This window comes from Amborella trichopoda, chromosome 4 (assembly GCF_054954075.1).
Source record: "Amborella trichopoda isolate Santa Cruz 75 chromosome 4, AtrichopodaSantaCruz75HAP2 v2.0, whole genome shotgun sequence".
Classification (NCBI taxonomy): Eukaryota; Viridiplantae; Streptophyta; class Magnoliopsida; order Amborellales; family Amborellaceae; genus Amborella; species Amborella trichopoda.
In genome coordinates this window covers 10259203-10286164 of record NC_142339.1, presented here as the reverse complement: position 1 = coordinate 10286164, position 26962 = coordinate 10259203, and the positions used below count along the sequence as shown (strand labels likewise).

The 26962-nt window shown below is 34.6% G+C and overlaps 2 pseudogenes; both read right to left on the bottom strand.

The window, feature by feature from the left end:
* LOC148782260 (pectinesterase 2.2 pseudogene) lies at positions 1 to 17408 on the bottom strand (annotated as a pseudogene).
* A 5479-nt stretch (positions 17409 to 22887) lies between these two features.
* Positions 22888 to 26722, bottom strand: LOC18442953 ((R)-mandelonitrile beta-glucosyltransferase pseudogene; annotated as a pseudogene).
* Positions 26723 to 26962: the final 240 nt, after the last annotated feature.

Sequence of the window (26962 nt, the reverse complement as noted above, 5' to 3'; positions counted from 1 at the left end):
AATTTGTTATTATATTTTATCACATTAAAGATGAAGTTTTTCTTAAATAAACAAAGATGGGTTTACAATTTTTTTTAATGCAAGATAATAAAAACAATTGACACAAAAATGGCTTAAAGAAAAAAAACTAAGGGAAAATATCTCAGTATTTCCTATTTGTGACTTTCATTTCTCAAGAGACTCAAGAATTCAGACTATTTCTTGCGTTATAAAGTCTCTATCTTTTCTATCTCCCTACCCGCTAGACTTTTTTGACCATACATTATTAACCTAAACATTTTGTAAAATAACTCTATCTTTATCTCTCTTAAAACTCTCTCTCTCTCCAAACTCCGTGTCTCACCTCTCTTTTGAAATTGGGATAGAAAGCTTTCCCAAATGAGAACATGAAAACTGCACACAAATTTAAAGGAAAATAGTGAGTTGCTTCTTTTTACTGACCCTCTATGTAAGCAACTCCAGTGGCCTTCAACCACTCCCCTCCCTGTATGAACTCCCCCACAGTAAACTTCTCACCCTCCTTCGCATTAGTTATCACATGGTAGCCTGGCTACTTCATGCGCCGGCTTGCTCTCTCACCTGGTCCGTTGTTCATGTACTCTGCATAGTATAATGTTTTCAATGCAAATTCCCTACTCCTGGCAGCCATCCTTCTGCCGCTATGTGGTCCCCGATGTTATTCTGCATATATAAGGTTCGGGAATCTTCTTTCCATGGTCATCCCAAGTAGGTGGGGAGCTTGTTCTTGACGGGTTCTAAGTCGATGCTAGCTTGAATTCGCAAAAACTGGATGGTGGTGCCTGTGTTTTTGTTGGGGTCAGTACGCCCTTGGGTTGTTACAAGGTTTTCTTGGTTGGACATGGGCTTACGGTGATGACGGTGCAATTCTACAGTACGACAGCAGCATACCGAAGATGAAGTTGATGGTGCCAAAAATAGCAGAGTCACGGTAGAATTGACGTTGCTAGTGGCCATAGAGTGTCCCGATACGCTTCGATGCGGCATATGTTTATGATAGACTTGTCGGCACCTACGAGCAAGGCCGTGCATCTTGGGGCCGGTGGTGTCTTGGAAGTAGATGTCATGTCCAATGAAGCCTTCTCCCACTGCCTCTCTCTCTCTCTCATCCTCTCTATCTGGATGTCTCCAACTCCCAATTTAGTCGCCTTTAAATTCGGATCTTCAGCTCCAGCCATCCATATTTCTTTCTCACTCTAGATTCAGGCAGAGGAGAGGGGAGACAGATACGAGACTCCTCCGTTAGCCAAACTACTGGCCTTAGCCCTGGCCTGAACTCGCTCTCTTTCTTGTCCCCGTCTTCCTCCTCTATAGGGATGGAATCCAGCGACCTCTAACCTGTCAGAAAACCGCTTTTACTCGCCAGGAATCCACCTTCCTCTTCCAATAAACCACCCACCTTTCCCTCTACATAAACCGATATCCTCTCTCGAACACCCAAGAACCGCCCTTGATCACCAGAAAACCAATCTTTGTCACCAGAACACCACCCATCATCACCAGAGTCCACGCCCCCGTGGCCTGAAATGGCCACATTTTGGTCGGAAAAGCACTATTTGCGTTGCCTGTGCAAAACCCGTCATCAAGACAAGACGCCTCTTTGCCAGAGCTGCTCCTCCTCTGGCTTCCATGGTTAGATCGCTTTTAGCTTTCCTATTAATGTTGGTCATCTTCTTCATAAAGCTCCTCTCCTCCCCATTCACATTATTTAATGGCGTCACATTAGTCTCTCAACTGAGTTTGAGTTTTTTGATTGTTTATCTTTGTTCTCTTGAAACTCTTTTCATATTTTGGGAAAAAAAAATAGAAGCGGAGTTTTAAGATAGAGAAAGAGGGGAGAGAGATATAGAATTTTGAGAGGGATAGGGATAGATTTATTTTATAAAATATTTAGGTCAATAATGTGTGCTCAAAAAAGTTTAGAGGGTAAGAAAATAAAAATGATAAAGATTTTATGCCGCAAGAAATATTTTAAATATTTGAGTCTCGCGAGAAATAGAAGCAAAAAAATAAAACAAATATTTTAAATTTTTGAGTCTTGTGAGAAATAAAAGCACGAAGATATTTTTTCAAAAATTAAAAACAAAAAAAAAATTATTTTGTTTCTTCTAGCTCTAAGAAGGGACTGATTCTCTCTCTCTTACTTTATCTGTGTGCTGACTGCTGACGTTGGTGTATAAACAACAAACCGAAAGCCTGAAGTTCCAAGGCCGTCAATTCTCTCTCGACCAAAACCAGGACCCTCAATTTTCTCTCTCTACCAAAACCCTGGCCTCTTTCTCATTCCCACAAAGATGAGCTCGAAAAAACGCGTATACCCTGTGCCTCTGCTACAGTGCCTGCTTTCTTTTTCTTGGATCGCTGTCACTCCCTCTCTCTCTCTCTCTCTTTCTTCAATTCACGGTCAACCATCCCTCTTGTTAATGCCTATGCAAAACCCTCAAAGCCCACTAACGCCTCGCGTTGAACCCCACTATAATACCTTTCCAAGACACCTTACGCTACTGCTAATTCATCATGCTATTATGAAACAAACACGATAAGCCTTTCTCCTCTTCGTAGATATCCAGACATTATTGGACCTTTTGAGTAAGAGTCAGATAAAACACTAAAGAAAAAAACTATAAAATAAAAAAGACGTGCTACTTGTGAAAAGGTAACTAAGCTATTTCTTTTTTCTTTTTTTTTTCTTTTTTGAAAGGCACAAAGACCTTAAGATACGACTATATAAAAAAAAAAAAATTTAGAGAAATTTCAGTTTTTATTTTTATTATTTTTTGAAGGAAAACAGGCACTGTATTTTTTTTTATTTCAGCAAAAATAGATTTTCTTTTTCTTTTTAATTTTCGGAAAACAAAAAGCTTTGGAATGCAATTCATTTTTTTTAATTTTTCTTTTTTCAGGTAGAAAAAGTGCTTTTTTTTTAGCCATTAGAAGAAGTTCATAAAAAAATAAAATAAAATACAGGCAAAGATGATCACAATGTAAGAAAATATCAATTGTTTTTGTTTTATTTTATTTTTTTTGCTAAAAAATAAATATGAGAAAAAAAAAAACTTTTTTATTATCTAAAATATGGATCTAAAGCTCAAGGGCCCCATGATGGGTGCCAAACTATTTACACAGTGAAGGTGGGGTCGCTCAAATTATGGGCTCATAAGCATCGCAAATTTATACAGATCCGATCTTTTTCTGAGTCGACTGGCAGCATCATCTCTAAATCCGTATTTTGAATTTTAAAAATAATTTTCTTAAATTTAACTAAATCTAATAGCAAATATATTTTCAGAAAAAATAAAACAAAAAAGAGAAATAAATGAAGAAATTAAGCAAAAAAATATCAACCTTCAAGGACCTAAAAACCACAGTTTCGAGCTTGAATCAGGGCGCTCTTTTGATTTGCGCCACCATCTCCTTATTGTATTCTTTCGCTTAGTGGAATTGATAGATCTGAAGTTCTTTTACCTGTATCTAGGGTTCTTAAGGTTTGCAAAAGTTCAGGATTTTTAGAAAGGGTTTACCTAGTCTTTTTTTTTGGCTTTAGAGGAGGATTTCTTTAGTTTTCTAAGGTTTTGGGGATCTCCTAAGGTAAAAGCTAAAATTTGGGATTTTTGGTGATTTTTTGGGTCCTTAGTTAGGTTTTTGGGATCTCCTAAGTTAAAATATCAATTTTGTGATTTTTGGTTTAGTTTGCTAAGGCTTTTGGGAACTAAGGTAAAATCTAAATTTTTGGAATTTTGGTGATTTTTGAGAACTTTTCTTAATTTGTTAAGAATTTCATATGGCTTTTTTCCATTTTTGGCTATTTTAGGTATTTTTTCTAATTTTGGGATTTTCTCCTATTTTCCAATGATTTTCAAAAGAATTTGTCAGATAATTTTGGTCTATTTTCTATGGTGTATTTATAGGTTGAACTAGGGTTATTGTGGAAATTAGCAATTATAATCTCAGAGCTTAATTAGAATTGGGTTTAGGGATCTTTCGTTATTTTTTTGGATTTTTCTGATGAAAACATGACCCAAAATAAATCAAAACGGGCTTAAAACGTACACAGGCCCATCGGGCCGCACGGTGCGCCACTAACCCCGACGGGGACTAAATTGTTATTTCTTTAAATAACTTCCCCTGGGCCTTAAGTTTATAACTGTAAGTTAGATTCAGGTCTTAGACCGTTAGAAATCTTGCAACCTGGTATATAATTTGAAATCAAATTTGGTCAAGGTTGAAATACTTTTGAGGGGTCTACAAAGTTAAGACTTTAGAGTCTCGGTTTTAAGTTTCTAGATGTCCGATTAGTGTTTGAGTCAGTTTTTTGGGTGTACAAGACTCATGTCCAAGTTGATTATGTGAGGATATTGGGATAAATTGGTCATACTAGACGTAACAACAATACACCCTAAAGATGAATGAAGATACAGATATTCATGAACATATGAATAACTTAATAAGAGTATCCATCAATTATTAGCATTAGTGTTAAGCCCGATAATGAGGATAGGGCTCTAATCTTGTTTTTCTCGTTTTACCGTTCGTTTGAACATCTTGTCACAAAGATACTCGATGGAAAATTTATCACAAAGATGGATGATGTGATTGTGACTCTTTGCTTTTATGGAAAGATAGAGATGATCCCATGTGGGACTCTTTTGTTGCGTCTTTTTTCTCTCTGTAGAGAGAGAACGGTCAAAGTTGTAGAGAGGCATTGGGTGATGAGAGAGAAAGCTTGGAGAGAGGTTTAATGAGAGACTGAGTTTGTATGTCTGATTCTATTGGGTAAGAGCCATTTGTATTTTTCCTTCCTCCAATTTACTTTTCTATCTTGTTTCTTACTTGTGGCCATTTCATTTTTTGCTCTTTGTAAAAAAATCAAGCCATCAGCTTTTAGAGCTTTCACACACAACACACAACACTGAGTTAGTTACAAGCACAAAATATTTATATGTAGTCTCTCAAGTTTCTCTATAAATACATATGGGTAATAAAAATAATCATATGTTGTCTACAAAAAAAGAATAGCAGTAGTTATTTGCGGGTCAAGAATGCGGCTATGGCCACCCTTCCAGAATCTATCTTGAACATAGAATAGTGATCCAAAATACTACATATCTGAGCTCCATAATCGTGAATCCGAAAACGAAATAAAGGGAAAATTTTGAGCCATAAGAATGGTAACCTTTTTTGTAATAAAAAAAACATTAAAAATTCATCACATTGCATTATTTTCGCAGCGCCAAGTGTGGACCATGAGTCAGAGGCCTTATCAAAAACTTTTTAAACAATAGTAGGGAATAAGAGAAACTTGCACAGGTAAACTGAATAATAATAGATATGGTGCTCTTAATTTTTCATGCCATAAAGGTGATAACTATGCATATTTTTAGGGAAGCATATAAACCCATGATTAGCTCCTCAGATGCAATCCGACATAAATGGAATAAACGTCACAAAGGTCAGCTCGAACCCAGACATGGGCTTGTAACGATGAAACATAATTAATGCAAAGGCAGTTGAAGATTTTGTATTTATTTTATATTATATAATGTATAGAAAGTTACTTATTGTAATTTATCATGATATGCAAGTTAACGTGCACCGTAAGTTACCTCTAATTGTATTATATATATATATAGTCAATAGAAACATATTTTTCTTCTGTTTTTTTGTGTGTTTGACATGGTATCAGAGTAAGTTTTGGTTTATTAACTCTATTGAGTTTAGCTCTATTTTTCTAATACATGTAATTTATGACAAAGAAGCTTTCGTGCATCTTTAGATATGGGTTTTTCTTATCTCCAAGAATCAACCACAAAAAAAATCAGATTCCATATTCTCTCTTTAAAATTTTCAGATCTCAATTGTTCTTCTTGAATTTTCAAATTTTAAGTGTTGTACGTCGAAGACCTAAATTTTAATATTGTTTTCATGATGTTTTTTTTTTTTTTTTTTTTTGCCATAAATCCAAATGTCGTTTCTGTTTACTATCTTTGTTTTTTTTAGTCGTAACCCTACCTCACGATATTTTCCTTCGTTTTTCTAGTCGTAACCCAACCCACGTTATTCTCCTTATTTCAGTACTTTTATTAGCTTGTCTTGTACTTTCTTTTGTCTTATTATCCCTTGAACCTCCCACCTTAGCTTCACTTTTGGCTTAAAACTCAACTGCTTAACCACCTTTCAATTAACACTGCTATCTGTTTTAGCAACTCCGTTTTGTTAATTGCCCATCATCTTCTCTCGACTTATAGGTATATTACATAATATGCCCTGTCTTATTTCTTTTTTTCTAATTTTTTTTTTTCATATTCACTTTCCCTATCAAGCACCGCTTTGAGAGCTCTATTACCCGTCAAGCTGCACACCTTGACTTCACGTTTGTTTCTTAGCTACATTTACTTGTTTCATATATATATATATATATATATATATATATATATATATATATATATATTCTCAATATCTATAAATGAAAATAAATAGTGATTTTGTCTGTTCTCATCACCGTCCAAAGTTTATCGTACGGTCATGATTGTCAGGTAATGTTTCATTTTTCATTTTTTTTCTACAAAATGAAATGATCTGAAATTTGGAGCGTGAGTACCTCTTAGTGAGGCGCACCTAATAAAAATATAAAAATAATAATTCACAATAATTTTGGTCAATGTTTTTCATGTAAAATATTGTTTTGATATTTTTTGTAGATTCATCTATTTTTTATGAACACACGCTTCAAATTTCAAGTCATTCTGAATTGTAAAAAAAAAAATGGAAAAAAAATACTACCTAACAATCGTGACTGTGAGATGAACTTTGGACGGTGATGAGGGCAGACGAAATCACTGTTTATTTTCAGCTGTAGGCATTTTGTAGTATCTTCCATATATATATATATATCAAATCAAGTTTCTTAATCATAAAATTTGTACATGGTTTCTGAAAAAGGAGATGCATTGGATGTAAAACATGATGGGAAAAACTATCCTGATTGATGCTTCCATTTTCAGTTTTTCATAGAAGTAAAAGGTTTGTGGGGATTTATTAAGGGAGCTGAAACCCAATCTGATCTATCCAATACTAAAGAAACCCAGCAATGGAAAATCCACAATGCAAAAATTGTTTCATGAATCCCCGGTTCCATAGATATGGACATTGGAAGGCCAATGAGAGGCTTCCGCACTGCAATATAATTGTGAGAATATCTGGAAAAGGTTTATTAGCAATTAAATATTGCATAGTGATTCCGAACTGAGTATGATATGTTTACCTATGGACATGGGGAGAAAAACATCAATGACTATTATGTGCCTGTTATGAATTTATGGATAGAATATGAATCTGTAAGTATGACGACTATTACCAGTGGTTGTTGCATTACAAGTTTAAGGCTATAAATGATGACAGGAAGGTGATGCAGTTCCTAATGAAATTGCGCCCAGAATGTGAGATCATTCGAGCCAATCTTTTGAATCGCAAAACATTGCCCAATATGGATGCCATTCTGGGTGATTTACTTCGTGAGGAGACGAGAATTGCAACACAGGCTAGCATTGAGGGAACAAATGATATAGAGTCTGTCTTTGTGGCTCAATGGGCCATAGGAAAACAACCACAAAAGAAGCCATCTGTGTTGCAATGTTGTGACTGTAAAGAATATGGTCATATAACTTCCCATTATAAGAAGAAATTTAGTGAAGGCGCGAGGGATATATTTTAGACATTAATATATATGATTATTATATATATTAAAATATTATAAGATAATATCATATATAATTATAATATACGCAAATTACTTACTTATAGTAATATATAGTTAAATAAAAGTATAACATATAATTAACATAATTATATAAGGAAAAAGTCTATATAAGGTTGCAACCTTAAAATTTAGAATGACAGATGCATCTCAAAACTCCATCGAAAAAAGTTGTTTTAATGTTGAAAAACTTGTAGTGCTCTGATACCACTTGTTTTGCACGGAAGTTCTAAATCCGATGGGTTGATGTTTGGCAAATAAAGAATGAGAAATAAAGTATGAAACACATACAACAAGAACACAAAGATTTACGTGGTTCACCTTAGAAGGGCTATATCCACGAGCACGATAAACTGAAATCCATTATACCAACGAAAGTTACATAAAAGATTTTGGAACAAACCTCGACAAAAACCCAAGTCGAGCAAATCTTTTTAAACCACTCTCCCTTCCTTCACTTTACGTCTGGTAACCATTACCATCAACACCCGATAGAGACGCGAGAGCAACGACAAACTTACTTTCTCTCTAATTAAAAGGGGAACAATCCAAAATCTCTATGGGAACCGCTTCTCTACAAGAAACAAACAAGCACCTCAATCTTCGGGAGTCTAAAAGAGGCACCATCACAATTTTTTTATCCAAATGAAGTTTTCTTATCTCTAAGAGGAAAATTGCATCTTATGCCAGGAGGCTCTAGCTCCCTCTCTCTCTAGAGGAACCACTATTCCCATATGGTGACCCAATAAGCCACACGAATTCTCTACACTTTCATCACATATATATAATTAGGAATCTACACAAAATAAGAAACTTCATATTGATGTAACATACATCTCAAAAGATCAAGAGATAAATCCAAGAGTCTTAATCTTTTTGGATTTTTATTTCTTTTAGGAAATTTATCTATATTAATCTCAATCCTTAAGGGAATATCTCAATCCCACATAATATGCGAATATCTCAATTCCACATAATTTGAGAATATCTCAATGTAGGTGATTTTGGATAGCACCAAATCCAGCAATCTCCACCTTGATATCAAAATCAGCTTCTCACCATGTCAACATCCATTGGATAGCTTCATGGATTCTTCATCTTTTGCCAAATATATTCCTTCATCATTCTTGTTGAAAAATAGAGTTTGCCATAAAATTTCTCCACATCGAACCTTGCATTTGAACCTTTACTGCAATACCGAAAAACCTAAACAGGGCTCTGATACCACTTATAGTGCTCTAATACCACTAGTTGTGTGCGGAAGCTCTAAATCCGATGGGCTGATGTTTGGCAAATAAAGAATGAGAAATAAAGCATGGAACAACTACAACAAGAACACAAAGATTTATGTGGTTCATCCTAGAAGGGCTACATTTATGAGCACGACAAACTAAAATCCATTGTACCAATGAAAGTTACATAAAATATTTTGGAACAAACCTCGACAAAAACCCAAGTCGAGCAAACCCTTTTAAACCACTCTCCCTTCTTTCTATTTACTGCTGACAACCATTACCAACAACACTAAATAGAGACGTGAGAGCAGCGATAAATTTAATTTCTCTCTAACTAAAAAGGGAACAACCTAAAATCTCTATGGAAACCGCTTCTCTACAATAAACGAACAAGCCTCTTAATCTTCGGGAGTCTAAAAGAGGCACAATCATAATGTTTCTGTTCCAATGAAGCTTTCTTCTCTCTAATAGGAAAATGCATATCTACTGGAGGCTCTAGCACCCTCTCTCTCAGGATAAACCACCATTCACATATGGTGACCCAAATAGGGCACACGAATTCTCATATAGTGACCCTAGGGTTTGAGGCCCTTTTTTGGGTGGGCATGATTCCACTTTATAAAATATAACTTATTAGATATTTTCGGGGCTTGTGGCTCTCTTTCAATTTCTCAAAAATGTGAAAATTTGGAAATCGATCTCCAAGCATAAATGAGGCTCTTTCCATGGGAGGGCAGGCATCAAAAGAGCATGTACAAGCTGTTTCCATGGAAATGGGTCTGCTAGAGACCTTTCCAGGGAGCCAAACAAGCCCTTGTGATCAATTTTTGGAAATTTACCTAATAAACCCTCCCCCCATAAAATATGGGTAAAATAAAAGCCTCACATTAAAAAGCAATACCACATATATTTCTAAATAAGGTCGATTTTTCATCTAAATTGACATCCCCCTTCACACCCCAAGATCCTAATCGTAAAATACAGTATACCACCCCACCCCCCCTTCTCTCTCTTTTAACTTCCTTGCACTCACCCTCTCTATCTATCTATGCTCGTCTTAAGCATTTTTCAAGAGAATTGTCTTGCATATTAATAATTATCTCAAGAATATACAACCTCTATATATCTATATCCAATGAATGGTAAGAATTGAAAAAACTCATGAGCACCTATACAAAGCTAATTCCTATCTTAAAATATAGGATTATACACCCAACTTTCTCATACATATTGATTATAGTATATACTTTCCATGGTAATCCTACAAGCAACATATACTTAACACCCCCCTCAAACTCAATATGCTTTAAGAAAGAGAAACTGGAGATTGAATCTTAACCAGCAAAGACAACCGGTTGGGTGAGCCTTTGTGAGAACTTCGAAGTAACAAAGGGCAGAGTAAGGGTACCTTGAAGAAAATGACAGCGAACAAAGTGACAAATAATTTCAATATGTTTCATCCTTACCTCGGCACGTCCCTATAATCAATCTTAAATTGCACTCTTGTTATGTCAAAAGCATGGACTAGGGGCAGATGAACAAAGCCCATGCCCTGAAGAAGCCATCGCATCCAAAGACCTTCCATCACAATATGTGCAAGGGCCTGATACTCAGCTTTAATACTGAAATGATCAAGTATTTATTGTTTCTTACTTTTCCATGAGATAAGAGAATCACCTAGAAAACATAAAGAAACAGGTAATAGAATGACAATCAGTAATATCTTATGCCCAATCCATACCACAATAAGCAGAAAGTTCAAGAGCAGATGTATTGGAGACAAACAAGCATTGAAACATTGTACTTTGAACATATCACAAGCTTTGAAGCACAGCGGCATAATGAGTAGAATGGAGCATAATCATAAACTGACTAAGCACATGAATGGAATGACTAATATCACGGTGATTAATGGTTAAATAATTAAGATTACCAACAATCTGTCAGTATTTGTTAGGATAAAAAAGCAGCTCTTCATATGTAGGATTAAGTTTCATATTCAATATTAAAGAGTAGTATCAACAATATTATCGTCTATTAAAGTAGCCCTCTTTCGAGATCTAATACATACTTGACTTGGCAGAGAATATACCTGCAACCTGATGAATCCACAAAATACCAAAGTCGGTCAAGGTATTTCATTTCGAAAGACTTAGGTGAAGTTGCAAGAATATATCAAAGTTGGCCAAGGTATTTCTTTTCAAAACACTTAGGTGAAGTTGAGTATCATGGCATATAGAATAATTGCCGGTGATCACCATATGAATAACATAAAGAGGCAAACGAAATAATCCCTCAAGGAGATCCTCGAACAAAGAGGGCAAAATCATGGGCATTTTGAATGAATTGACAACAAAGATAACAAAGTAAAACTTCTCAAAACAAGTACTAGGTACCTATTTAATTCCATAAAAGCATTGTGAAACTAACAGACTTGATAGGGCTGATGGGGTAGATCGGGATGAGGTTTCATGTATGCTTCTTCAAGAAAACCGCCATGAAAAAAGTCATTTTTCACATCCATATGAAAAAAGGGCCAATGGCAATCAGAAGCAACAATTAAGGTCTTGACAGATGTTAGACAAGAAACTGATGCAAAGGTCTTGTCATAGCCAACTCCTTATTCTTGAGTGATCCTTTTGGCAACTAGCTGAGATACTAAATGGTCAGAGTTGGTCTTAGTTTTATCAACCCACAGACAACCTACTACAAACTTACTACGAGGTTGATCACTAAGATCCCAAGTATGGGTTTTGTGAAAGGTTTTTTTACATAATTTGTTTCCAATTTGGATCAAAGACTCTTTATATATATATATATATATATATATATATATATATATATATATATATATATATATATATATATATATATATATATATATATATATATATATGATATTGGCACTTGTAGAGAAAGAACAGTAGTCAAGAAATAATTATAATCTAAAAAACATTGAGGTGCAGATTGCACCCATATAGGATAGCACTATTCACAAACTATGGGCTGCAGCTTGTCATGAGGCACAGAATCAGGATGGGGCCCATCAGATACCAAATTAGCAAGATTGGAATCAGGAAAGGGGCACATCAAGTACATAATCAATAGGGTTAGTCATCTGAATGTCCTTTAGAGGAGGTACACTACTTGTGACAGGGTCAGCATTGGATGGACTAGGTTCACTATGAATTGAATCCGTGAAGAGATCAAGAAACTGAAAGAGCTTAGAAGATGAATCGGAAAAGATCCAATATTCTTGAAGAGTAAAAGGGTATTTGTTCCTGGAAGGTCACATGACGGGAAATACGAAATTGGAACATAACATTAAAATCCTTTCTATTGAATATCATAACCAAAAAACACACAGATGGTAGATTTCTTAGCCAACTTATTTCTTTCAACATTAGGTAAGAGAAGAAAACATGTTGATCCAATGATATGGAGTTAGATTTATCAAAACTTGATGAATATTGTCGTTCAAAGGAAGATAATCCACTAATAATAGAGGATGGGGACACAGTTCACGACATAAACTAGTGTTCTAAAAATCGATGATCTGAAATGAAACTGGCCTATCCAGAAATTACTGGTCTTATCAAAGAACTCGGTTACCTCACCAATTTAAAAAATAATATTTATTTATTTATTTTCAAAACTTATATTTGTATTTACTTAATGTTCTAGCCCACTGCCGCACGTCACATGCAGGGAAGAGATTTTAGCTGCCTTGCCTCTTTGATATTCAAGATTGCAATGTGTTTTGAAAGTCTTTTAGGCTTCCCTTATTTACCTATACTTACAATTTGGGACCAAATCATGGTGTTTTTAAAAATTTAAGCCATAATGCATTTTAAAAAGTTATTGCTGAGCCCCCATGATGAGGTCTTGACTACATTCTCACATATACAAGTAATACTTAGTAATACTTAGTATCACAAAGTTGGTATAAAAGTGAAAACAAATTATAGCGCTCTATATCTTATTGTAGTGGTCCATTTGTACACGCAAGATGGTATTTTATTTTTTTGTTTCCCTATATAGAGAGGACAAACTTGCGTTACGAAGTTAGATGCATAGATTCTTGCCCGATGTTGCCTTGTAGCAAAGTTCTGAAAATAGACAAACCGTTGGTTCCTCTTGTTACCCTCGTGTCTAAGAACTTCAATCGTTTGCCCTTTCGAAGAATCAATTTCAAACATGCATTAGTGAACGTCGCGTCCCTACGATTTTTATGTAACATTTTTTGTCACCCAACATGAGGGAGTTTGTTGAATTATATAACAACTTCATAGCTTGTAAAGATTTGAGTTATAAAGGTCACTGAGTTTTTCAGGACTTGTTGAATGTTAAATTAATGGGTGTGGTTTTTTGCAACCTTAAACAATCCAATTAAGGTGCACCTCCAAATTTTATCATAACATATAATTTTGGTGTAAAAAATTACTAGGATTATCTGAAAATTTATTGTCATATCTAATTATAAAATTTTAAAGTCCAAAAATGGTTAAAATCAAATTGATTTATAAACATATGAAAATCTTGAAAATTGATGGTCTAAATAATGTGTTGGAAAATGCACTATTTCTAAGATTTAAAGTCTTATTATTATTATTATCATCATCATCATCATTATGATTATTATTATTCACACATCTCCATGTAGAGATGATCGATTAGAGGGTTTTCCAACATTAAAACAACTTTTTCCCATGGATTTTTGAGGTGCATCTTTAATTTTACATTTTAAGGTTGCAACCTTATATAAACTTTCTCATTAATTAATTTATGTACCAAAGGCTTTATAATATATAAAAAAAGGGGACACGGTTTTTGTGAGTCATAGGAACCACATAGAGCTAGCATCCATCGTTTAGATATTTTTTTGAGATAGGTTTTGGAACTAATTTTGTAGGTACATGCAATCTATAACATGTAGATCACCAATATGTGACTAATTTTTTTAAAAAAAATTTAAATATAATATTTTTTGAAAAATAATTTGAATCTTTACATTCTATGTTTTCAGGAGGACCACAACTTTACATCCATCTTTAAGATGAATGTTCGCTACCTCAGAGAATATAAATGTAGAATTGCATCCCGCTTTTCGATAAAAAGTCACCACTTTATGAATAGGCCAAAAAACCTGTTTTGTCGAGTTGGACATAGTTAACATGATCTACTTCGAAGCCTCTCAGCGTGAGCCTAGGGTGCAAGATGTTAGCACCCTGACACTTTAGTAATCACGTTATGATTTTCATTTCTACTGGTAGGGGTCTGTCTTCCCCACTGAATTACTAAAAAAACTGAAAAAATTTCACTATTTCCCCTGTGCATTTTAATTGTTTTTTTGTTTTTTTTGTTTTTCCGTTTTGAACATTTCAACTGGTGAACTGCGGACCCAACCAATCAAACTAACTTGACTCTGTGTTTGGGTCCAATTCCATGACATGGCAGTTAAGTTTGGGGCCTAAAATTATGGATCTGAGTCGGGTCTAGCCAGGACCTAATCAAGTCAGGATTAAACTTGATCGGACCTAAACTTTATTTTTTATCTATAAATGTATATTTGATATTATAAAATATTTTTTTAGCTGGCCAATCAAGTTGAAGAACGATTCCTTTACGCAAGTAACTAACAATGCAATTTGAACACTTCATAGAGAGTGACCAATCACTGTCACATGAAGTAGTTTGCAAAAAATTAAGAAAGTCAACTGGCATTAAAAATATTATTTATGAGAAAATATTAATTAGCGATTAGTTGATCCGCTTGTTTTTGAAGGGTATATAGTTTATATTATTTCCAACTACTTAATTAGTGAAGGCACGAGGGATATATTTTAGCGGAAGTAATTATAAAGATAAACGGAATGAGGCTGGCGGTGGGCCTAAGGCTGGGTTGGTGTGGGGCGCACGAGCCACGACGTAACGTCCCACCCACCTTATTGATATTCACTTGTAATAAATAAATAAATAAATAAATAAATAAAAATAAAATAAAAATCAAGCTCCATTCATGTTGACTTATAAAATCTAAAAAAAATAAAGAGATCATTTACTTTTCGTACAAAGATATCACAATTATTTTTGCCAATAAAATTTCAAATCGGATAGTCCTAAGTGTACCTGAGACTAAATACAAAGCCCAAAAAAAAAGCTTTCTATGCTTCCCCTACAGCATAAAACTTATATACTTCCCTTTATCCAACCGTCCATTTCGAATGGAAGGCTAAGATTGCGCCAATCACAATGTCATGTCTTTACACTATTTTATTTTTAATATTTTTTTTATAAACTATTTTGACACTAAATTTTAGACGTCCAATCCTCTATTAAACTCACACTAGTAAAAAATATAAACAAATATTTTCAATAAAATAAAATGACCAAAATACTCCTGAAAGTTTCAAGGGGTATTTTGGTCATTATATTTTATCAAAAAATTATTTTTAATATTTTTTATAGGTGTGCCCCAATGAGAAGATGGCACATGAAAAATTTCATAATCATACAATTTATATAAAAAAAGTAAAAATAAAATACTTTGAGACATTGGATCTAAGATCAAACTATGAGTGGCTCTCTTGATCACAATTGGGCAGCTGGATCGTAGGGGGAGGATAGTTCATCTATGTTGTAGGGGAAGTATAACAATCTTTCCCAAAAAAGATTATTTAGAACTTCTCGGTACACCCTAAACTATCCAATCAGACATTTAGGACTAGTTGTTAGCCTTGTACTAAAGATATATGGCCTCGTAGTATACAACCACAAAAAAAAAAATCATAATATCCCATCCTCCAATCCTTTTGACTTCGACAATCAGTACAAAACTCTATGTCTATGACTGTCTCTTCATATTTCTTTGCTATGGATTTGTCTGGTATGAATTCTCACCTATCCCGTAGTGCGAATCCCCTTTAGTTTATTGACTCTGGTGCCTCAAATCATATAATTGGAGTGCACTCAAGTTCGTCATCCACTAAACCATATCGTGGTAATAGTTAGATTCTCATGGCTAACGGGGAGAAACTGAATATTACTGGTATTGATAATCTCTCACTATGTGTTTCCCTGGTGCACCTTTTTATTACTTAATGTTCTCCTGGTTCCTAAATTAACTGCTAATTTATTCTCTTTGGGCCAACTTGTTGATGATGTTTACAATATTCAAGTTTCTCATGATGGTTGTGTAGTACAGGACCTACGCACTGGGACAGTGAAAGGGAATGAGCGTAGAATTAGTCGTCTATTTATCTTGGAGTTTGAAAAACATTGATACTTCTTTCTTTTCTCCACTGGATTCTGATGTTTCTACTTATAATAAACAATGACATATGTGGCATTAGAGACTTGGTCATCCGAATGCAAATAAATTAGGTGTTTTGTTTCGTTTTGGTTCATTGGCCAATAAAGCATTGGATTTAAAATCTGTCAATAAATATTGCATTACTTGTTCTTTGAATAAAAGCACTTGTTTGCCTTTTCCTACTAGAACAGATAAAGCAACTGCACATTTTCATCTTATTCATAGTGACATATGGAGTCATGCTCCAATTTTATCTGGAATGGGATATAAGTATTTTGTTTTGTTCATCGATGACTATACACGCTATACTTGAATATGCTTTATGCGCCATAAATCTAAAGTGTTTTCCCATTTTAAAACTTTTTTATCAATGGTTGCAACCCAATTTGGTATAAAACTAAAAATCTTATAGTCAGACTGTAGGGGGAATACTTATCACACGATTTTCAAGAATTTTTTAAAAACTAAGGATATTTAATCACATAAAACTTGTCCCTATACTTCACAATAGAATGTCATAGCTGAAACTGCCGTACCCTAGAAGTTGTTAGGACCCTTATGCATGACTCGTGTATACCTCATAGTTTTTGAGTTGAAGCTGCATCGACAGCTGTTTATCTCATAAATTGCCTCCCCTCTTCAGTTCTGCATAGAGAATCTCTATATTATTCATCATTTCATGTTCATCCTAATTATTCGCTCTTACTTGTTTTTGGATGTATGTATTTTGTTAATCTCCTTGCACATGAAAGAACAAAATTTTTTGTTCAAGCGGCCGCTTGTATTTTTGTAGGTTACTATCCGGACCAAAAGGGATTTCTATGTTATGATACAATAGCTCGTCGTGTGTGTGTTTCTGGTAATGTCATTTTTATGAAAAGTCTCTTTTATTACTCTTCAATTTCCAAATCAATAGGGTCCTCTGCTCCTTTCATACCAGATTTCTTAGATGCCAACACCATTGATTACACAACGTAGCTTTTAGTGCATCAACAACAGGGCAAACAATACCAATCCATGCCTCCTCCATCTCACCAACCAGAGTGAGGTCAGACTTCTGCCCCACCTGTAAGTTGTTATCTTCCCTCATTTTCTCCTAATCCTGTTTCTTTTGATAACTCTACCTAGTGATTATGTTCTTCAGGTGTAACTCAACCACTTGACCTATATGATTTTGACTTTTCACTATGACCTTGGGCTTTATTTACTTCTCTTGATGTTGTTGAGATTCCTACAAAACACTTAGATCTTTGTTTACTTCCTAGATCATTGTTTACCTCATTAGATTCGGTTGATATTTCCTCCAGCTACTAGCAAGCCTGAACTATGTCATGTTAGAAAGAAACCATAAATGCAGAAATAAGTGCTTTGTTGGAAAACGACACTTGGGATATTGTACTGAGCCCTCTTATCACATCTATTATTGGAAGTTAATGGTTTTTTTCTATGATTCTTAAATCTGATAGAGGGATTGAGCGATATAAAGCACGACTAGTTGCTCAAGTTTACAGACAAGAGTATGATATAGACTATATTGAAACATTTGCTCCAGTTGCTAAAATAACCACTGTACATATAACAATTTCCCTTTTAGCTATTCATCAGTGGACTATCTCTCAGATGGATGTAAAGAATACGTTTATTCATGGATATTTGAAAGAGATGATATATATGCGACCACCTCTCGGGTATTACCATGATGAGTTTATGGTTTGTCATTTGAAAAAATCTTTGTATGGTTTAAAACAAGCTCCTAGACCTTGGTTTGAACGGTTTCGATTGGTCATTTTGAATGTTGGGTTAAAACAAAGTGTTTATGACTATTTGCTATTTACCTACCATTGTTTTTCAGGGATAACAATCATTCTCCTGTATGTTGATGATATTCTCATTACAAGAGACAACCTTGACAATATACAACACTTGAAAGAGTTTCTTAGTCACTCATTCAAAATGTAATATTTGGGTCCGTTGACTTATTTTCTTGGCTGACAGATTCATTATTCCTCTAATGGATATATAGTTAACCAAAAGAAGTGCACCAAAGATTTGATCAAATTGACCAACTTATCTAATGATAAATGGGTGGATACACCAATGGAGGTGAATGTAAAATATAGAAAGGATGATGGGGACAAACTTCCAGATCCTACTCTTTATAGACAACTAGTTGACAATCTATTTTACCTCACTATGACTCGTCCTAATTGATCCCATGCAGTACAGGTCGTCCGCTAATTTGTTGCAAATCCCTGTCGCATCCACCTCTCGGTTGTTCATCATATCATTCATTATCTGTAAGGTACATGCCATAGAGGCCTATTCTTTGCCTCTAACTCTTCTCTCCAATTACGAGCCAATGCTAATGCAGATTGGGCAGGATGCTTAGATACTCGACGCTCAAGCATTGGGTGGTGTATATTTCTTGGAGATTCTCTCATATCATGGAAATGTAAGAAACATCAAACTGTGTCGAAATCTTTTGCAGAAGCCGAATACCGAGCAATGTCCCTAGCTAGTAGTGAAATTACTTGGTTGAGAGGTCTTTTACAAGACCTCAATATTCTTCATCACAGTCTTATACCATTGTATGCTGATAATATGAGCGTCGTATGCATTCCATCAAATCCAATGTTCCAGGATTGCGCAAAGCATATAGAAGTTGATTATCATTTAATTAGTGAAATTCCTGGCCGGAGAAGTTACGCTTCCACATATTGCCTCACAGCAGCAACTTGGATATATTTTTACTAAGGTAATGACTCGTGCTCGTCATGACTATCTCATTGACAAACTGATATTGTTTAACCAACCTCAGTTTGAGGGGGAGTGTAGAGATAGTTGAGAAACTTGTATTTGTTTTATATTATATCATGTATAAAAAGTTACTTATTGTAAATTATCTTGTTGTGCAAGTTACCTCTGGTTGTATCATATGTACATGTTGATAATAGTCAATAGAAACATATTTTTCCTCTGCCTTTTTATGTGTTTGACAATCAACACAAGAGCTTCAATCACATAAATTTAATACAGAAAATTGGTCACAACTACAAATATTACTTTATTCCTAATAGAGGGAGTGAATGTTGATTATGCTCTCTAATAGAGGGAGTGAATGTAGATTATGCTTTAGCTTGAGGATATAATTTAATCAAGCATGTGCAATATGCTCCTACAGGAGTATGCTATGGATTTACTCCTTTGCGCAAAACACCTATTTAGAAAGATTATTTTAGTTTACTATTTTGGGAACCACATAAGAGCTTCTAGATGATACTATTAAAATTAATAATTTTGAATTTTGAGTTTTGTCTTTGATCTAGCTCTTTAGATAATAGGGTTCGAGTCATAATGGTAGTGCCACCTGAGACCCAATTAAAGGTCAATGCCTCCATTCTCACTAACATTCAAAAAAATTGACTCTTTTCAAAATTAGTAGGAGCCTATAATCTCCATTGATCTATCTAAAAAAAAAAGAAAAAAAAATCTAGCTTTTCAAAAATTGGAAAGTCTCTTATCATTTTTTAAGCATCACTTTTTGTTTTTATTACATGGATAGTTTATTTTGGGATTTCTTATTTTCTTTTATGACATGGAGAGTTTATTTTTGGAACTTCTTATTTTTTTTGTGACTAGTTTATAATATATAATTACATACCAAAAATATAAAATCTAAAAGGTATTCCTAACATGTGTTATACTCAAGCAGGAGTAGGACATCTTTTGGCTAATCTTTTGGGCAATTCATATGCACTCAAATGTGAGAAATAGAAGCACTTTACCAGGATGAGCTCCTTTCACGCAATCATATGAGTGTTCCTACACAAAGAGAGAGGGGATTGCAGACTTGCGGTTAGTGTTTTTCTCCCCAGATAAAAAACCCATGCCCCTTGCAGTTAGTGTTTTACTCCCTAGATAAAAAAACCATGCCCAATAAGCCAAAATCAAACTTTTAAGTTAAGGTTGACTACAAAGAGACCATTTATCTTTTGTACATGGAGATTATTGTCATTATTGTCCCTTAAATTTCAAAAAGGGTAGTGTCATTGAAAAAGTACGTAAAATTTTTTTTCTCAAATTTCGTGACTCACCCCAATTTATCCAATTTGACATCTAATGAGTACAATGATTATGACCTCTATTTAGAAAAGACAAATAGTCTCTTTGTAGACAATCCCGTAAGTTACATATAGGGCTTGTTTGATAACAGGAAGTGTCTTCCTAAAAGTTTAGAACTTCTTAATACTGTTCAAGTTTCGTCTTTGATAAAAAAATTGAACTTCAAAACAAACTTCCAAGGACTGTTCAAATTCCAATCTTGCTTTAAAAAAAAAGTTCCAACCCAAAAGTTAGAACTTAAACTTGGAATCTTTTTTTTTATGAACCACCCCCCCTCCCCCCCACCCATATATAAAATGTATATATTTTAATGTATAATATACAATATAATTTATTGTATACTATATAATGTATTTTTTTATATTTTATATTTTATTTATATAATAGATATTTATAATATTATACAATAAAAATATATACAATGTATAATATATTATATTATATTATATATATATATATATATTATAGTATATTATAAATATTATAAAATATAATAGATTATTATAATATTATAAAATAAATAAATATATTAATAGAATAAATATAAAATACAATGTACAATATAGTATATTATCTTATATAACTATAATAATAAAATAAATAAAATATACATTATTATGTTATATATATTATAAATTTATGTAATATAATATATTTTATTATATAATATATAATATATATTATATAATAAAATAAATATAAAATACACAATACTGTATATTATACTATGTTAAATATATTATATAACATATGTATTTGCATATTATATATTTATGTAATATACGATCTTTCATATATATATATATATATATATATATGAAAGATAAATATAAAATACAATATATCATATATTATAGTATGTTTTACACAGAAACCATGAACTTCTTAAGTAACTTCTAATTTACAGTTCTTCATAAACTTTCAACTTACCGTTCATGAACTTGCTTCCAATTATCAAACAGGCCCATAAAGTAGATGTCTACTCAAATGGTTAGATAGGGAAGCAACATACCTGTGAGGGGTGTGGATCATCTCTCTATGAGCTTAGGAATCTGAAGGTACGCCCAATATCCACAAGCACTCGTGGTCCAAAAGGTCACTATTGGGACCCCAAACTCCTAAGCAAACTCTTGAGTGAACTTCATAAGCCCATCAGAGATCACACAAGTCACGCTATGCACACCTGGACAACACTTGAGCCTAGTCATGAGTTCCCTAAAGAGGTCCTTCATGTTCTTTCTAGTGGACTCACAAAGCTCCCTTCCATGACTCGGTAGCCCATCGGGTATTGATTATAGTCGAAAATCGTTGAATTTGGAGGCCGGAACGTGACCGTTTGCTTCGGTAATCCGATCTTTGATGAACTCAGAATTGATAAATGTTATGTAAAAGCCTTTGGGATGCAGGATGCTGGCTACCTGCATCATGGGTTTTATGTGGCCTTGTACAGGGAAGAGGACGCATAGGGCGTGGGATTTACCAGCCACATGATATCCCATCTTTGATCTAAGGATGCCTACGATTTGTGTAGAAAGAGGGGGTTTGATTTATAGAGCCTAATACATCTTGATGGACGCATCCCGTGTTTATAAAATTTTGAGCTCAATTCTTTCATCAATGATAATGATAAAAATACTTTCTAAGTTACGTTTTCAAATTTTTCTTTTTTTTTTTGTGATTGTTCATTAGAATGAAAATAATGTATATTTCAAATTTTGAATCAAACAAATCGCCCTAACATGGTTTTTGAAGATTGTTGCATCATATTACTATACAACCGTTGCATGAAATCACTCACCTAAAATTTATTACATAGTACTAATGAAAAAGGCTTCTCAACGCAATTGTTTTAAAATTGAGGTATTCATTTAATAGAACTAAAAAAATCCTTGTACATACTACTCCCCCAAAACTCACCTCATCGAGTTACTCGGCCAAGTCCGAGTGACCTTGGCTGAGTCTGAGTGACCTTGGGCGAGTCCGACTGACCTCGACAGAGGTTTAAAACACTGCTCTGATCAATTTAGTTTATTTTTTTGTAATTTTTTATTATTTTTTAATAAAGATTTCAAAGTATTTTTGAAGTTATTTATACAAGTCTGGAAGTTGGTGCTGCCAATGGACTCAGAAAAGAATTGGACATCAATAGATATGTACCGTTCTTGAGCCCGTAATTCAAGTGATCCCACTTTCTCACTATTTCACAATTTAACTCAGTTTTGCAAAGATTTGAGTTGGTCTCACCCAGTGATCGGTACATATCGAAGTGTAAACAATATGACACTCTAAATATTCCATCCCATAAAGGTGAGTGACTACACACTTTTTAGGGATGCAAATAAGCCCACGACAAGGTCATGTGATTCTCAATTGGACCACAACCAAAAAATCTAACATAAATGGAATAAACTTCATTAAGATCAGCTTGAATCAAGTCTTGTGCTTGTAACGATGGCAAAACTTAATCAGCACAAAAGCTTCAATCACATAAACGTATTATAGAAACTTGGTCACAACTGCATATGTTACTCTATTCCTAATACAAAGCATAGGATAACTCTCATAATTCTTAAGAAGGACTTCCTTCACTAAAGCATCAAGATTCTCATAAGAGGAGCCTCCTGGTTTGATAGCCTTCTCTGCTACATGTTTCCACTTCTTTATTTTGGCCCTCAACTTCGTTCCCTTCGTCCCTTCCATCAACTCCCTCACTTCGGCCTCCACTGTATCCCTCTTGACATTGACATTGTTGTCTATCTCCATGCCAAAACCCCACTCAATACAGGCGTACCTACAATTGGTATGTTGCTCTGCGAAAAATGGCCAACATATGACGAGCACTCCATTGCAGATGGCCTCGAGCATGGAATTCCAACCACTGTGCGTCAAAAACCCACCCACTGAAGCGTGTGAGAGCACGTGTTCTTGGTCGCACCAATTTGCGATCAAGCCCCTACCCTTAATTTCATCCATGAACTCTTGGCTCAAAATAGCGGCTTCACCCATTACGATATCTCTACGTATGATCCATATGAAGGGCTTATGGCTATTTGCAAGCCCCCAAGCAAACTCGTTGATTTGATCAGGAGTTAGCATTGCAAGGCTACCAAAATTTACTCTTAGGTTGTTGTTTATCGAGCCAAGTCAAGCACTCAGTCTCTTCTTTCAACAAAGTCGTCGGAATGGACTTATCCTCTTCCTTGGATTCGTGTTCGCTAAAGGTTAGAAGAGGACCAATTGTGTAAAGTGGGCAAGGGATTCTAGATCTCATCGCTTCAACAACGTCCTTCTCCAAATCATGAAATGTATTGAGAATGAGGGCCGAAGTCCTCAGTGTCATCTGAGATTTTGTTTTGGCGTAGTTAAGGAGGAAGTCATCTGGATCAGTGGTTCTAATAAAAGCTGTCATGTCCTTGAGACAAACATTGGGCATTCCTGGAACCCAGTGTAAAATGGTTTCCAAGTACCCTTCTGTAAGGCAGCTTAAATCTGCACTCACACAATCAAAACAACCTTCAAACAGAGTCCAATGTACAGTTGATTAAGATCCTTTTTGCAAACTAAAGTGCCTTAACTTCAAAACTTAATTTACGATAGTTCAACTCATGGAGAATAATTTTACTCAATTGTAAATTAGAGTACAGGTCCATTTGATGTGAATTTTCTAACCCATCTTGCTCTTTCAAATGCTTTTCACATTAGTACAGAATGGTAATGCGTGCCCTTCGATTTATTAATAGGCCAATTTAGCATAAAAACATAGAAATTATTGATAAGAAATCATGCTTCATTACATTTTTGGTGTTAGTTTGCAATACATCTCTGAAAAATAGAATGCATTTCTAAAAAGTACAAATTTGTCTATAGGAAACATTTTTAAGTGATCCCAGATCCTTTGGTCTACTAGCATCATATCAATGTAAACATGGAAGATATTGATAAAATGATAGAAACTCATAATTAATAAGTTTTTAATAACTACAAAAAAATAAAAAGATTTGGAAATTTACAAGATGGAGAGAGAGAGATTATGATATGAGTAATCCTAGCTTTACACTCAAATCAAATGCCTAAGAAGTGGGATCACATGTAAGTTATATGTGAGTGGGGTCATGTAGAAAGTTTTACCTTAAACATATTCCTTGAGCCTTTATTTCTTTCTTTCCCTAGAATGAAAGGGCTCATTTTGTCTTCCTTCAAGAAAATTATTTTTTCTCCTTTTCGTTATCTGCCTTTAAAATCTTCATGGGAACCACGAAGATCCTGTGGCTAAGTGCTACTACAAAATCAAATTTGTAAACATAATTGATGTAAAGAGAAGTTGATATAAATGACTCCCCCTTTTTATCCCTAACCTGGTGGGTAAAAGATAACGCCCCGTTTTGTCTTCCATTTTGGCAGTGATATCAGACTGTGCGAATACTCCACTTACAAACCATGAGTAAACCCAAATTGTACCATGCAACTTTATGTGTGTCGCATATTCAATTCCATGTTCTTTTTCTAACTATTTAGAAAGATTATTTTTAATCTAAAATTTTGAAGTCACGTAAGAACTACTAGATAATTATTTTCAAAAGTAAAAATATTTAATTTTGAATTTTTTGACACGTAGATCAAACGCTTCAGATAATGGGGCTAGGGTCATGGAGGTAGTAGCTCCTTAGATACGACACAGTTAAAGGTCAGGACCTCCAATTTGACCAACACTATAAAATATTTGATTCTTTTCAAAACAAGTAGGAGTATGTAATCCTATTGAATTACCAAAAAAAAAAAAGTCTAACATTTCGAAAAGAGTACGGTCTCTATTCAATCTTGAGGGATTTGTTTTTGGTACATAAAGAGTTTATTTTTGTTTTTGAGATTAGTTTATTGGTTGTATTTACATACCCAAAATCTGAGATCTAAAAGGTATTCCAAACATGTGTTGTACTCAAGTGAGTAAATATATACTATACACCTGCGGGAGCAGAACATCTTTTGGCTACTCGTTTTGGTAATTCTAGCGCACACAGATGTGAGAAATAGAATCACTATACCGACATGAGCTCCTTTCACACTAAATTATGTGCATTCGCCTAGAGAAAGAGAAGGAGAGAGGGAGCTTAGCAATGTTGTGAGTATCTTTTTTTTATTGGGAAAATATCTATATAGATCTAATTTTTTAATTTTATTTCTTCATAGATCCAAATTTTCCAAATTTATCTTATAACAGAGAGATTTCATCTTTTATATCTTCTAACCCCTTAAACTAAGTTTATTTATTTTTATCTTAACTTTTTAACTTAAACAAATTTGAAAAAGACATTTTTAAAAAACCAAACTTTCTCTCACTTCTTTCTCTATCTTCATGTGCTTCTATCACAGAGAGAGAGAGAAAGTTGGGAGAACAAAGAGAGAGACACAGGGGAGGAGAGAGAGAAAACTGGGGAACAGGGAGAGAGATATGGGGGAGGGGGAGGGAGAGAGAGTTGGGGGAATATAGAGAGAGAGTAGTTTGGGAGGTTGGAGAGAGAGACATGGAGAGAAAAGGGTTTAACAAGGTTGTCTTTTGTAAAATTTGTTTGGGCTAAAAAATAAGATAAAGGTTTGGAGGTTTGAAGAAATAATAAATAGAATATCTAGTTAGTGTTTCTATCCCTAGATAAGCCCATAAAACAAAATCAAACCCTTAAGTTACATCTAAACTAGATGCCTACCCTAAAGACATTATCTACAGGCAACATACCTTTGAGGGGTGTGTATCCTCTCTGTATGAGCTCAGGAATCTGAAGGTAACCCCAATATTCACAAGCACTCGTGGACCCCAAACTCCTCAGCAACCTCTTGAGTGAAGTTCAAAACTCCATCAGAGATCACACAAGTCACACCAGGCACACCTGGACTACACTTGAGCCTAGTCATGAGTTCCCTAAAGGGAGCCTTCATGTTCTTCCTAGTGGACTCACAAAGCTCAAGCACATTTGTGGTCCTTCCATGACTCAGAGTTAGTCCATCGGGTATCGTTTCTAGCCGAAAATCGTCGAATCCGGTGGCTGGAACGTGACCATTCGCTTCCGTAATCAGATCTTGGTTGAACTCAGAGTTGACAAATGTTATGTAAAAGCCTTTGGAATGCAGGATCCTATCAAGCTGCATCATAGGGTTTATGTGCCCTTGTGCAGTGAAGGGAATGCATAAGGCGTGGGGTTTAACAGCCACCTGAGATCCCATCTTTGATCTAAGGATGTTTACGATTTTTGTAGAAAGGGGGCATTTGATTTATAAGACAAGATCAAGGGCCTTAATAGTCATTTGGTATGCATTCTAATGGGCAAATGGAAGCATTTGGTATCTAGAGATAAATAATACAGTAAAATAATTTATTTAGTTTTTTCTTCCCTCAATTTGGGTTCTCGCGATCACGATTTCGAATGAGATTCTTAGCTCATCTAGTAAATAATAAAGAACGTAAAAAATCTGCTTCTTTTTTTTGTGTATAAAAAGTAGGAAAAAGTTGAAATATAGTCGAGGCTTTAA